Consider the following 15,703-nt stretch of genomic DNA (forward strand, 5'->3'; position numbering starts at 1 on the left):
GTAACAAATAAAGACTTCTATGATTTTTTTCCTGTGTTAAGTTATACAATAATTAAATGCCTTAACTTTAACAACATTTCAGTTTAGGTGCATCCACTACAAGATGTCGATAGTTTCCATACAAAAAAAAAGATTTGTCTTAAAATATTGCAGTTTCAGAGCCCTTCAAGGGACTATAGCAGATATGTGAGTTAGTACGGACTTGCTCTCACGATTTCTAAAGACTTTAAAGCTTAACAAGTAGTGGACAGTAATTCTGCCACTAAAATATACGAAAAATGTTGAATGCAAAGTTAACAAAAATCGGATTCCCAAATGAGACTCATTACCGGCGTGGAAACAACGAAGAGCCCATTTTTTCTTGTCACGTGCCAGATGTTCGACATCCCTATTATAGAAACGTACGAAGTTGTTATTTCAACGTAAATTAAAACATGTCCTCTCGTTATTTCGGAAAATGTATTGTATATCTTCATTCGAACAGCATTGTGATATACAAATATATTTTTGTGTGCCTATTAATTTATGGGCTTTAAATATTTGTGAGCACTACCGTGTTTGCAAGTCATTTGTGAGTGTAGCGTGTGATTGGTTGATGAATGTTCAACGTGGATTTCTGGTAATGTTTACGTTGCTAATGGAAATGTCAGGGATCGAATTAATCATATTATTATATTACTGTACAATAGGCTAATAAGACAAGGGCTTATTACCTCAAGATAAGTCTTACCACAACATCAGAGTCATCCAATCTCTTAACCCCAGTTATTGAATGAATGAATGAAATGAAATGCGTTTATTTCAGGCAACTTAAGCCCATAAAATTTCACATACGATTACATAACATCTAAATTAAAATACATTAAAATTAAAATTACAATTTATCAGAATGACTGAAAACAAAAAAAAAAAAAAAAAATGAAACCAAATCAAATGAAACCAAATCAAAATTATTAAAATTAAAATTGTCAACTACTAATATAAAATTAAAATTAATAAAAGAACTAATACAATAAATATTGCGTGTTTTTTTTACTTACATATGAAATCAGCTGAGCTTTAAAGTTAAAACAACGCTAGTTTTGTTTGTTTTTCTTAAGCGTATATTAACATTAAATCTATTCAATAATATGAAGCCAGGCGCCCTGGATCCCGCATATCCCGAGAAAGTTCGTGGCCAACGAAAAACTGGAGCAAATATAAATAAACGACAGCGCATAATGTCTGTTCTAGTGATGAGTAACGCAGGTGTCATTATTCGAGAACGTTTTATCGACAACCTTGTACAGGGGCGTGGCAAATAAGCTTCAATGTTTTCTTTTAAGCTATTGCATAGCTTTTATCGCGGGCTTTGAGCGCGGCAATCGAATCAAGAAATTCCGTAACGAAAATAAAACCTAACACTCCGCCTACCATGCAGCTCGCGTTCAACATATTCACACGTTGCGCTTGTGTAGTGTTTGTGAATAAGCGCACGGCGTGAGGTCGCGCTGCATGCGCATCATGAAAAGTCTGCCCATCTCTCTCTCGCGCGGTCTGGCTTATGAGTGTGAAGGAGGATAATTGCATAAATTGATAAAAAATGCTATGCAATAGCTTTACCGCGGCAGGCCTCGAGTGCCACACGTGTTTTTTTTTAAATATATTGCAACGATGGATGAGTGAGCTTACGGCCCACCTAGTGATAAGTGGTCGCGGGAGCCCGTAGACATCAATCATGGTAACACCGCCACCTACCTTGAAGCATGAGTTCAAGTTTTCAGTTTATATCCTTCAAACGGAAACTCATTACTGTTTCACGACAGAAATAGATAGGGTGGTGGTACCTACCAGTGCGAGCTATCAAGACTCCCTACCACCAGAAATAAAATCTCTTTATATTATTCGACACATCTTTGTATGGCATGTGGTATAGTTCAGCTGGTTTTTTTTCCACCGGTGCCGTAGCTTTGGGGATTGGAACGCCAGAGCACGGCGTTACTGCTGCATGCATGAAAGGCCTATTACAGCTGTGCAAGCAAGATAAAGGAATAACCACTATGCTAATGCAATTAAGACATCAACCTCATTTCACAAGGTTGGTGATGGTTTTCCATCCTTGTTATTTTCAAAGATCGTATGTATCCCTTTGAGAGTTTTTTTCGGAATAAATATTGCTATTTTTAATTTCTCTGTTTAAATCATTTAAATGTTTTTTACCAGAGAAAATAAGACTAAATATCCAAACTACGAGTATATAGTTACATTAATACGTACTATAATTATATGTATTATATAATATAGCATGAGTTTATTTTTTATAATGTTACGCCGGTAAGAGTAACGCCATCTATCGCCGAATAGCTGAAACGAATATCAAATGATCTAGTAGCATCTATAACGATAAGTACAGCGCCATCTATTGTCAGATAGCAGAAACACACATCGAATATACTCGACTTGCGAGGAATGTTCTCGATAATTCTAGGGATGTGGTATTGGCTATAAAAGCGTTGCAGAGATGGCACGCAGGCAGTTTTTAATCGGAACTACTCGAAGCGAAACAGCGAACGGATCACCTGAAGCGAAGCGGAAGAAGTGAATTAAGAATTTTAAATTGTTATGTGAGCGTTCTAAGTGATAAATACAGTGTTAATTTGTACTTTGATGAAACTTTTTATTTATCCAAAACCCCATTGCGTAACAATATAATATTAATACTATCGATATTTTATGTCCAAGTATCGAATGATGTACAGCACTAAGCATGGTGAGCGATTTATGTGCAAAGTTCCCGGCGGCCCCGATACAAATCAGAAACGGTGTTTTTTATGAGACCTCCCCTCGTTCTGTATCCAACTTGGATTGAGAGGGGATATTTCATAACTGTTGCCTCTTGCGGACCCGATTCCCTGTACTGGAATTTGATCATTTTTTAGGAATATGAGAAAAACAGAAATCTATCAAGAGCTAGCTAATACATAAGCGCAAGGGAGAACTTAGTGCAGTAGAGCAAGGATGAGGAACACGCGGTCCGCTAAGCATTTCTAAAATTTAATTTATTTTATTGAGTTTCCCCATTAATTCGTTTCTCTGTTCATTTCTTGTTTGTTTTTAATAAAGAAATAAATCGTAATAAAATCGTAATCGTAAATCGTAAATTTACCTTGACTGGCGGTAGGACGTCTTGCGAGTCCGCACGGGTAGGTACCACCACCCCGCCTATTTCTGCCGTGAAGCAGTAATGCGTTTCGGCTTGAAGGGTTGGGCAGCCGTTGTAACTATACTGAGACCTTAGAACTCATATCTCAAGGTGGGTGGCGGCATTTACGTTGTAGATGTCTATGGGCTCTAATAACCACTTAACACCAGGTGGGCTGTGAGCCCGTCCACACAACTAAGCCATAAAAAAAAAAAGAGTTGATTTATGTGCTCCCCACCAAAAAAAATTAAAATATAAATTGGCCATTGATTAAAAAGCTTGCTCACCCCTGCCGTAGAGCATTGTCGACAGTTGGATAATTGTTTTGAAAATTGTGTAAGCTTCCGGATCATTTACCCACTATTATGTAAATAAACGAGATAGTTAATGGCTTAACCTCTTAGCGAGAGATATTTCAACATTCAAAACATCATATACTTATTTTCAAATGAAATATTAATATTGAATTAACAATGTTTCTATCATTTCATTTTAATTTAATTATTTACTAATGCAATATGGCGTTTCAGAATGCAAGGCGCCATCTGTCGGCACAGATTTCATTTTGTGAACTAAAATCACGATGCACTGAGGCGTATTTTTTGAACGTAGCAACAACAATTCGCTTTGTTCATATATTCAGTTCACTTCAGTTCGTATTGGTCCGATATGGGGTCAGGAAGACGTGTCAGACAAAATCCTTAAGTAACTTCCAGTTGTATTGTTCAATGATCTTCAGAATAAAAGTCTATGACGTTCAGGAAGGTGTTTGTCTTTCACATCCCAGAGATAGAAAAATATGGAATCCACATAAATTCTCAGTTACCAGCACGAATTTAAAGAACGCGTCTGAAGGGACATGTATCTATCCGGTATCTAACGCACGAAATCAAAATCCCAATTAATGCCCCCTGCACTCATCCAAACACTTCATACCCGATCCTGCGGACCGAATGGTAAACAGTCGACGTCGCCTTACTTGTAACTTACTTGAGACCTTAGAACTTATGTCTCAAGGTGGGTGGCGCATTTACGTTGTGGATGTCTATGGGCTCCAGTAACCACTTAATACTAGGTGGACTGTGAGCTCGTCCACACATCTAAGCAATAAAAAAATAAAATAAAACACGTCATTTAGGATCCTCCCCATCCACTAACGGTGATTTTAGGTACCTCAAGCACCGGTCATCGTTCTCGTCGAACCCGTCGCTTGTGACGAAGGACTCGGCGAGTAAATTAACTCATAGACACAGCCCACTGAGTTTCTCGCCGGATCTTCTCAGTGGGTCTCATTTCCGATCTAGTGGTAGATTCTGCGAAGCGCTACTCTTGCTAGGGTTAGTGTTAGCAACGATGTCAGGTTTGAGCCTCGTGAGCTCACCTACTCGTTAGGTTACGCTGGCATAGCCTATCAAGGCTATCAACAAAGGTAGGAAAAAAAAACCAAACATAAGCATGCACAAAAACATTGTTATATACTTCCGATCTTTAGACTTTTAATTCTGATTTGTATTGTGATGATGGCTTGATTATTACTAGATCCATTGTACCAGCTAGATGAGAATGTAGCGGCCGGCAAGCACACTATGTGCACAATAACTCTTATTTAAGAAGTTTAGCTTATTATTACCATACCAATAACTCTTATTTAATAAGTTAAGCTTATTATTACCGTCATGTAATAATATCAAATAATATTGGTTCTAGGACGTCTTGTGAGTCTGTCCGGGTAGGTACTGCCTATTTCTGCCGTCAAGCGATAATGCGTTTCGGTTCGAAGGGTCAGGCAGCTGTTTTAGTGTAAAAACCGAGACCTTAGAACTCATATCTCAAGGTAAGTGGTGGCATTTACGTTGTAGATGTCTATGGGCTCCGGTAACCACTTAAAATCAGGTGGGCTGTGAGCTCGTCCCACAGCCTAAGCAATAAAAGAAAAAAAGCAATGTTTTCCCTTCATCGCGGAAGTCCTTTGAGAACACGTATTATTCTTCAAACGCGATTTGAGGAGAGTCTTCCGCGGTAGGCAGCTGCTTGGCTATGCCGTTGGAATGATAATGACCATGAGTACGCCTTCAGAGACCACAAGTTTTTATTAACGTTTTCAGGAAATACGCAACCACAGGCTTAAGATACATGAAAAGAGTTTATAGAACGACACACAAAGAGATCTAAACTCCACACAATAACCTTTTTAGTTTAATCCGAGCGTGAAAATGTAAATCTCAGTTAGAAAACGTTATTCATTCAAACAGATTATTCAGGTGAACGATCACCTAAAGGATATAAATTCTGTGGACTAAGGATGTAGGATAATAATTGCTTTTTATGCTCCACAAAAACAGATTATAATTTTCACGCAAATTAATCTTAGAATTGGTTTTACAAGGGTCACGTGAAGGAATGGACTTAGTGGCTATCATAGTGTTACGCGCTGGGGTTCGGGATAAATAAAAATTCTTACCGAAGTATAAATTAAAACTGTATTAACACATAGAACACTCACAGAGCATTTTAAGATTCTTAATTCACTTCTTCCGCTTCGTTTCAGGTGATCCGTTCGCTGCTTCGCTTCGAGTAGTTCCGATTACTAACTGCCACCTCTGCAACGCTTTTATAGTTGATACGACATCCTTAGAATTATCGAGAATATTCCTCACAATTCGAATATTTTCGATGTGTGTTTCCGCTCTTTGACAATAGATGGCGTTGTATTTCTCAAGCGCTCTAGATGTTACTAGACCTTTGATATTAGTTTCGGCTATTCAGCGATAGATGGCGTTACCCTTACCGGCGTAACAATAGAATAGAAGAAGGCTGGTGAAAACTATAATCATGCTGACTACATTTATTTGTAAGATTAGCTTAGATATATAGATATTCAGAAAAAAGCAGTCGGACCGTCAGTCTATCGAGCAATAAAGCTCACTTACTGGATGATTATCCATATATCCACCGAACGTTCGAGAGAAGCAAAGCTTTTGCCTTGTGAACTTGTGAATTTAGCAGTGCGATATCTGGTCTTGCGACGCACATCCTCACTACGCTATAGCATCGTATAATACGAAATCCGCAATATTTATGAATATGTGCAATAACTGGTTACCACTACCGCCGTCAACATCCTATCCTATCTGTTACTGCAGTGAAATAGTCATAGATAATACACATAAGAAACAGTCTCACGTTGTAGTTTGAAGGGTAGGCAGCCAATAGAATGGATACTTTGATATCATCTCTCAAATGGAGTGACAGTATTCGCATTAGCATTAGCAACATCAAGCTACCTCGTCCACTAATCTATGCAAAATAAACTTATTGTTAGCAATGTAGCTCATAGTATTTCCTTCGGTTTTCGCGACCCTTAGACATAATAATTAAACCTACGTTTGCGGTTTGATCTCGTGTTTATTATTTTCATCGTATTATTTCTGATGTATTGAATACTTTTCAGTTTTCGTGTCGACGGAAAAGGGATATTGAATGATTTTCCCTAGCAATAAATAATTCTGTGATAATTCAATTTCGGGATCCGGAAGTTCGTGAAAACTGAATTAGTAAAATCGATTGCATGCGTTATTAAACTGGATGACTATAAGCCCCGCAGAGCTCCTCCCAGTTGCCCTGACCAAATAGGGGTTCCGGGATCATATATACTGGCCGACCAAACAAAGTCGCATCGAAAATGAGCTGGAACCAAGTTAACCTATCATTTTTCCAAGATACATTGCGGTACAATGTAATTCGAGAAACAATGTGTCGCTCAGCATAATCCTGTGATTCGTAAGTGGCTCTGTCCTTAGGGTGTATCTTACAACATCCATACGCGTCTGGGGGAAGCCCGTTACTGATGTGCCGCGCTCCCGGCTTCTACTTGCCCGTTCTAAGATATGAACCGATCTTGAGTAACGAGAATCTACCGGTGATAGATTGTACGTTCATTTATGTATCGTTCGATATAATTGAAGATTATTGTACTGTGGCATCTCTATAGTTTCTCATACAATTTCCTTTTGTTAATAGTATTTTTTAATGATTTAGATTGGTATTGGGTCACATGGTGGCAAGCGCGACGTGGGAAGATCACCAGCCAGATGGTCAGACCTGGTTAAGGAAGCGGTTGGTGGTAGTGTATAATATGTGGTCCAAGCCACTCCTGATTAAAAACTTTTATTGCTTAGATGGGTGGACGAGCTCACAGCCCACCTGGTGTTAAGTGGTTACTGGAGCCCATAGACATCTACAACGTAAAAGCGCCACCCACCTTGAGATATAAGTTCTAAGATCTCAGTATAGTTACAACGGCTGCCCCACCCTTTAAACCGAAACGGATTACTGCTTCACGGCAGAATTAGGCAGGGTAATGGTAGCTACCCGTGCGGACTCACAAGAGGTCCTACCACCAGTAATAAGCTGTGGAGGAAAGTCACACGTGGTCGCAATCCTTAGCAATGTGGGAACGATGAAGAAGAGAAGATTGGTACACGTGCTCACCTCTCGTCTGGTGATTAGTGGTTAATGGAGTTGGTAAACATTAGAACGCATATTTAGTACCCACTTCGGGACACCGTCAATGTTTCAAAGGCATTTTATATTATAGCGGCTGCAATACCTTTTTAATCCAGAGCATTAGTTAAAAAAAGAATGTTTTGATTTTTTTTCGGTCAACTATTCAAGTTTTTTTTTTCAGTTTAAAATTATGACTATTTATTTAGTGAAATTTTATTTTTCTATCAAGAATCTTGAATGACCGGAGCCTATCCAGTTAGTAATCTCATAATACTAACATAGGTCTAAGTCTTATTAACAATTTATATGAGTCATGGTTACTTGCAATAAAAACATTATTATTATTATTATTAGTCTCTTTAGGTTACTACTTCCATTTCCTTAATGGCACTAGTAAGATCTTCTGGTATCATCCCCTATTTTCATACACAGATCCTTTGTTATTAATCCTTACTTCCTACCTCAAATTTTTAAGGAAAAAAATACATTTCTATCGTTTTAGTATCGTATTTCCTAATTATCTCTGTAAACAGTGATCATCGGGTACTATTCGTATAATATTTCACACAAAAGCGCCCCGATTTATCTTGGGCTCTTATCGTTGTTTTATCTTGTATGTTGGACACTAAAAGACTACTCGGGACTGTGAGTACTCCGTTTTTGTTGTGAAGCTTTTGGCGAGCATTGTTCGGTAGTAATACGTAAAATTTTAAGACCGAATTTAAAGGAAATATAATATTTTGTAACACTTCTATCACTTTTACTGTGCCTCTATCTGTCCAATCGTGAGTTCACTGCTGAGCGTTGAAATGTGCACTCCTTAATTCTATCACAGGACATAGCCGTGTTTTTTTTATTGTTTAGATGCGTGGACGAGCTCACAGCTACCTGATGTTAAGTGGTTACTGGAGGCCATAGACATCTCGACGTAAATGCGCCACTCACCTTGAGATATAAGTTCTAAAGTCTCAGTATACTTAGTCTGGCCATAAACACTGTTACAATTAAAAATAAACAAAATATTACATTTGAATTTGGAATCTGTCATTTTTATATGATTGCTCATTGAGTTTTCTCATTTTGGCGCCAATACATTGTACAATATTTTGCGATATTAAAATGGAGTGGGGTGATAAAGAGAACCGAATCGCTGTGATTGCATCACACAAAGTAGGTATGGAGCCAAATGCAATTTTTAAAACTCTCCATACGCTTGGTATTAGTAAAATGTTTGTGTACCGGGCTATTAATAGGTGCAATGAGATCTCCTCTGTTTGTGACAGAAAAAGATCTGGCCGTCCACGTAGTGTTCGTACGAAAAAGGTGGTCAAAGCAGTAAGGGAAAGAATTCGAAGAAATCCTGTCCGAAAGCAAAAGATTTCATCTCGCGAGATGAAGATAAATTGCATAATTACTGGTGGTAGGATTTATTGTGAGTCCGTACGGGTAGGTAGCACTGCCCTGCCTATTTCTGCCGTGAAGCAGTAATACGTTTCGGTTTGAAGGGCAGGGCAGCCGTTGTAACTATACTGAGACCTTAGAACTTATATCTCAAGATGAGTAGCGCAGTAGGGGGTTGATTGCTTCCCGCTTCCGTAGGTTTAACCCGCGATTCCCTACAAGTAACCCCTGGGTGGTGCAAAACGGGAGCCGAATACATAATCGGTGGTAGGACTTGTCCGACTGGCTGGCGACCACCCTCCAACTAGAGTCCGCCGCCAAATAGCCTAGCTGTGTTCCGGCGTGTGGGTTGGAGAGCCAGTGTTATTCCTACCCTTTCCTCTTCCTTGTTGGGGGTGAATCTTGGCGATACCTGGAACATGCGGAGCAGACGTGCGTGTGAGCTCGCGGGACGTGATTGTTTGACGGGGGTATAGGGAGACCCAGTGAAACGGTGTTCGCCGCCGCCCGCCGGTCAGTTGGGGACCTGAACCCGGGTGTCACTACTAAACTCCGCCCCGGGAAGCTGTCCCGCCAACCGGTGTAAAATCCTGTCGTGCGGTCGTCGTGCCGGAGTCGGAGACCGGAGTGGATCCCGGCGATCGCACGCAGGGTGGACTGGGGGCCCTTCCATGCCCTGCGTCAGTCGCTCACGCAACCCGTGGTCGAGCACGTACTGTGCTCCGCGCTTTATTCAGGTATTGTCACGATTTCGCCTCGAACATCCTACCCCGCCCAATCCCACTCTCCAAATAAAAAAATATATTAAAAAATGAAAGTTCGAAAAAGGAAAAGGGTTTTGTCGGCGACTCCCCATTCCACATTTAATGTGGATTTCAGCAATGTAAGGGGTCTACATAGCAACCTCGACGCCGTACACCACCATCTTGAGACGGCGCAGCCTGCCCTTCTTTTTCTGACGGAGACGCAGATATCTGCTCCGGATGATACTTCGTACCTTGAATACCCCGGCTACGTATTGGAGCACAACTTCCTGCGTAAAGCCGGGGTGTGTGTATTCGTCCGGGCTGATGTCTGTTGTCGCCGTCTACGAAGCCTCGAACAACGGGACCTGTCCCTCTTGTGGCTGCGCGTAGATCACGGGGGCTGTACCCGAGTCTACGCGTGCCTGTACAGGTCCCACAGCAGTGATGCAGGTTCAGCTCTGATAGAGCATGTGCAAGAGGGGACTAACCGCGTGCTTGAGCAGTACCCATCTGCGGAGGTGGTGGTTCTTGGAGACTTTAACGCTCATCACCAAGAGTGGTTGGGGTCCAGAACCACTGACCTCCCGGGTCGGACTGCCTACGATTTCGCCTTGGCCTACGGCCTCTCCCAGCTGGTGACACAGCCCACCCGTGTCCCAGATATTGAGGGGCACGAGCCTTCTCTGTTGGACCTTCTGCTGACCACCGATCCAGCCGGATACAGTGTGGTGGTCGACGCTCCACTTGGATCGTCTGATCACTGCCTTATCCGTGCTGCCACACCACTCTCTCGTCCTAGTCGTCGAACGACGACCAGGTATCGAAGAGTTTGGCAGTATTTGTCAGCAGATTGGGATGGATTGCGTGAGTTTTACGCATCCTACCCATGGGGGCGGTTCTGCTTTTCCTCTGCTGATCCTGACGTCTGTGCGGACCGTCTTAAAGACGTGGTGCTCCAGGGGATGGAATTGTTTATTCCCTCCTCTGAAGTGCCCGTTGGGGGTCGCAGCAGACCCTGGTATAACAATGCCAGCAGGGATGCTGCACACCTCAAGCGGTCCGCATACGTTGCATGGGATGATGCTAGGAGACGTCGGGATCCTAACATCTCAGAGGAAAGGCGGAAATATAACGCCGCTTCCAGGTCCTACAAGAAGGTTATTGCCAGGGCGAAATCGGAGCACGTTGCTAGAATTGGCGAGCGACTGAAGAGCTATCCCTCTGGGAGCCGTGCTTTTTGGTCGCTCGCCAAAGCTGCAGAAGGTAACTTTTGCAGGTCTAGTCTCCCACCACTACGCAAGTCCGATGACAGTCTGGCCCATAGTGCGAAAGAGAAGGCTGACCTTCTGGTCAAACTCTTCGCCTCGAACTCGACTGTGGACGACGGGGGTGCCACACCACCGAACATCCTCCGGTGTGATAGTTCCCTGCCGGAGATCTGCTTTACACAGTGTGCAGTCAGGCGGGAACTCCGACTCCTGGACGTCCATAAGTCGAGCGGGCCAGACGGCATCCCTGCAGTGGTTCTGAAAACGTGCGCCCCTGAGCTGACGCCTGCGCTAACGCGTTTGTATCGCCTCTCTTATTGCGCTAACAGGGTTCCGTCTTCATGGAAGACTGCCCACGTCCACCCTATCCCCAAGAAGGGTGACCGGTCGGACCCATCGAGCTACAGGCCTATCGCGATAACTTCCTTGCTTTCCAAGGTGATGGAGCGAATAATTAATATACAACTCCTGAAGTATCTGGAGGATCGCCAGCTGATCAGTGACCGACAGTACGGTTTCCGTCACGGTCGCTCAGCTGGCGATCTTCTTGTATACCTTACTCACAGGTGGGCTGAAGCCTTGGAGAGCAAGGGCGAGGCTCTTGCTGTGAGCCTTGATATTGCGAAGGCCTTCGACAGGGTCTGGCATAGGGCACTTCTGTCGAAGCTACCATCTTACGGAATCCCCGAGGGTCTCTGCAAGTGGATCGCTAGCTTTTTGGATGGGCGGAGCATCACGGTCGTTGTAGACGGTGACTGTTCTGATACCATGACCATTAACGCTGGCGTTCCACAAGGTTCGGTGCTCTCCCCCACGCTTTTCATCCTGTATATCAATGACATGCTGTCTATTGATGGCATGCATTGCTATGCGGATGACAGCACGGGGGATGCGCGATATATCGGCCATCAGAGTCTCTCTCGGAGCTTGGTGCAAGAGAGACGATCAAAACTTGTGTCTGAAGTGGAGAACTCTCTGGGGCGAGTCTCCAAATGGGGTGAATTGAACTTGGTTCAATTCAACCCGTTAAAGACACAAGTTTGCGCGTTCACTGCGAAGAAGGACCCCTTTGTCATGGCGCCGCAATTCCAAGGAGTATCCCTGCAACCTTCCGAGAGTATTGGGATACTTGGGGTCGACATTTCGAGCGATGTCCAGTTTCGGAGTCATTTGGAAGGCAAAGCCAAGTTGGCGTCCAAAATGCTGGGAGTCCTCAACAGAGCGAAGCGGTACTTCACGCCTGGACAAAGGCTTTTGCTTTATAAAGCACAAGTCCGGCCTCGCGTGGAGTACTGCTCCCATCTCTGGGCCGGGGCTCCCAAATACCAGCTTCTTCCATTTGACTCCATACAGAGGAGGGCCGTTCGGATTGTCGATAATCCCGGTCTCACGGATCGTTTGGAACCTCTGGGTCTGCGGAGGGACTTCGGTTCCCTCTGTATTTTGTACCGTATGTTCCATGGGGAGTGCTCTGAGGAATTGTTCGAGATGATACCGGCATCTCGTTTTTACCATCGCACCGCCCGCCACCGGAGTAGAGTTCATCCATACTACCTGGAGCCACTGCGGTCATCCACAGTGCGTTTCCAGAGGTCTTTTTTGCCACGTACCATCCGGCTATGGAATGAGCTCCCCTCCACGGTGTTTCCCGAGCGCTATGACATGTCCTTCTTCAAACGAGGCTTGTGGAGAGTATTAAGCGGTAGGCAGCGGCTTGGCTCTGCCCCTGGCATTGCTGAAGTCCATGGGCGACGGTAACCACTCACCATCAGGTGGGCCGTATGCTCGTCTGCCTACAAGGGCAATAAAAAAAAAAAAAAAAAAAAAAAAATTTACGTTGTAGATGTCTATGCGCTCCAGTAACCAGACCACCACTTAACACCAGAGGGGCTGTGAGCTCGTCCACCCAACTAAGTAATAAAAAAAAACAAATTTAGAATGATTAAAACGGAGATGAAGTTTCTTCTTAAACACTTCAATCTAAGGAATTAACACCACGGGCAAACTGTCACAGTTGTGTTGTAACGGATCCTTCATTTGCCAGTATAGACGTATAAAAATACTTAAGTTCTTTGAAAAGAAAATTCTCTGCAAACAAACATGTTTGATAATTTCGCGCAAGTATTAGTATTTCATGTCGTTAAATGGAAAGCCTGGGACACGGAAGGACAACATTTATCTTCAAGAAGGCGCCGCTAGGGGCCGTCTTTGAAACACCAAAACTACTCACGCGGATATATACTCACTGGATGTGGCGTCAAATTTGTTAAAAATTACTACCAATTAATTTAAATAAACATTTGGTCCACCTAATGGCTGGTGGCCTCCATATCTTAAGGTATTCGATCCAGAAAAGAACAGTTTAATCTGACTAAATAAGTTATAATAGTATTGTTTTGTAAAAGTCTGCTCTGTAGAATTAGGGATTTGCTTATTACTGGTTATAATGCGTCTTATAAGCCCCCAAGGATAGGTAAATCTATCCTTCCTATTCCTATTCCTAGAAATACTTTATCATCTTTCCAATTTTATATTTGTAGTCATACTTTCGTGGCGGCATTCACGTTAAGATTTCTATGGACTCAGTGAAATACTAAAGATCAGGCGATCTTTTAGTAATCCTATATACGGGTAGTAGGACGTTTTGTGAGTCCGTACCACCATAGGTACCACCACTCCCCTATTTCTGCCGTGAAGCAGCCAGTTAAGACCAGGCGGGCCGAGCGCTCGTCCACCTATCTAAGCAATAAAAAAAATCAAGAGCAAAAAAGGCATGAAATATTTTGTTATGGTAAACAGTTTTGTTTCCACTAAGGCGTTGCTTAGAAGGCGTCGTGGCCTAAAGGATAAGACGTCCAGTGCATTCATGCTGAACGATGTACCGGTGTTCGAATCCCAGGCGGGTACTAATTTTTGTAATGAAATACGTACTCAGCAAATGTTCACGATTGACCTCCACGGTGAAGGAATAACACCGTGTAATATAAATCAAAACCCGCAAAATTATTATTTGCGTAATTACTGGTAGAACCTCTTGTGAGTCCGCACGGGTAGGTACCACCACCCTGCCTATTTCTGCCGTGAAGCAGTAATGCGTTTCGGTTTGAAGGGTAGGGCAGCCGTTGTAACTATACTTGAGACCTTACAATTCATGTCTCAAAGTGGGTGGCGGCATTTACGTTGTAGATGTCTATGAGCCCCGGTAACCACTTAAGACCAGGTGGGCAGAGCGCTCGTCCACCCACCGAAGCAATAAATAAAAAATCTTACGTTTCTGACGTTTTTTCCCGGTTAGGGTACCCCTCCGCATCGACCCATAAGGAACTTCGTTCCAAAAAATCAAGAGCAAAAAGACGTGTGGCACTCTGGGACTGCCGCGGTAAAGCTATTGCAAAGCATTTTTTATCAACTTAAGCAATTACAATTAGACAATAATAATTTAATATTAAAACAATAATAAGCATATGACCACGCTATATTCATAAACATTAACAAAAGCAAAACATTAACTGTCCCATTCACACTCATAAGCTAGACCGCGTGAGAGTGAGATGGGCAGACTTTTCATGATGCTGATGCAGTGCGACGTCACGCCGCGCGCTTATTCAGAAACACTACACCAGCGCAACGTGTGAATGTATTGAACGCGAGCTACATAGTAGGCGTAGTGGGGTTGTCAGGTTATTTTCGTTACGGAATTTCTTGATTCAGTCGCCGCACTCAAGGCCCGCGATAGAAGCTATGCAATAGCTTAAAAAACCAAGAAATGTATTGTCATAGTAAATAGCTTGTTTCGACCAAACTTTAATAGGTTGGTTCCAAAATTATTAGATATCAGTGTTCGCTCATAGTTCCAGATTCTATACATCGAGGGAGCCGAGTCAGAGGAGTGGACAAGAAAACAAACTGAATGTCGTGTAACCCACTCGAGATTAATGGTTCTGTTCAAGATAGAAATACTTTTTTTTTTCAACGGGCGCGGGCTCACGGAATAGCTTCGTTCCACGAGTACAATGACCTGTTCATGTTCAATAGTGTAGTTTAGTTCCAGATTTATTTTCATTAACTTTCGTTTATCGGATAGGTTTGTGCTATTTTTTGTATATTGCACAGATTGGTAGGCAGCGGCTTAGCTCTGCCCTTGGCATTGCTGAAGTCCATGGGCGACGGTAACCACTCACCATCAGGTGGGCCGTATGCTCGTCTGCCTACAAAGGCAATAAAGAAAAAAAAAAAAAAGATAGGTCTTGAGGTAGAGCTTGGGATCTACGCCTTAATTGTTTAGTAATTACGTCTTAACCTTTACGCCACGAAATCTTGAAACGCGTACATTATATTGCATACGGATGCATTTTATATCGAGGTCATTCATTTTCCAGTCAATTCGAGTAACGCCATCAGCAAGGTGTCGTATACTTTTACATCCCTTGTTCAAATAAGGGATGCGGCTTATCCAAACAACCCTCTGTTGCAATAATGATAGCAACTCCAATGTTTGAGTTTTTTGATAAGCTTATAGTAATTGATTTATGTTTACATGATACAAATGATGTTACGCGAATACGCGACGCTTTGCTGACGGCGGTGCATGAACTGACTCG

This window comes from Bombyx mori, chromosome 21 (assembly GCF_030269925.1).
Source record: "Bombyx mori chromosome 21, ASM3026992v2".
Taxonomy (NCBI): domain Eukaryota; kingdom Metazoa; phylum Arthropoda; class Insecta; order Lepidoptera; family Bombycidae; genus Bombyx; species Bombyx mori.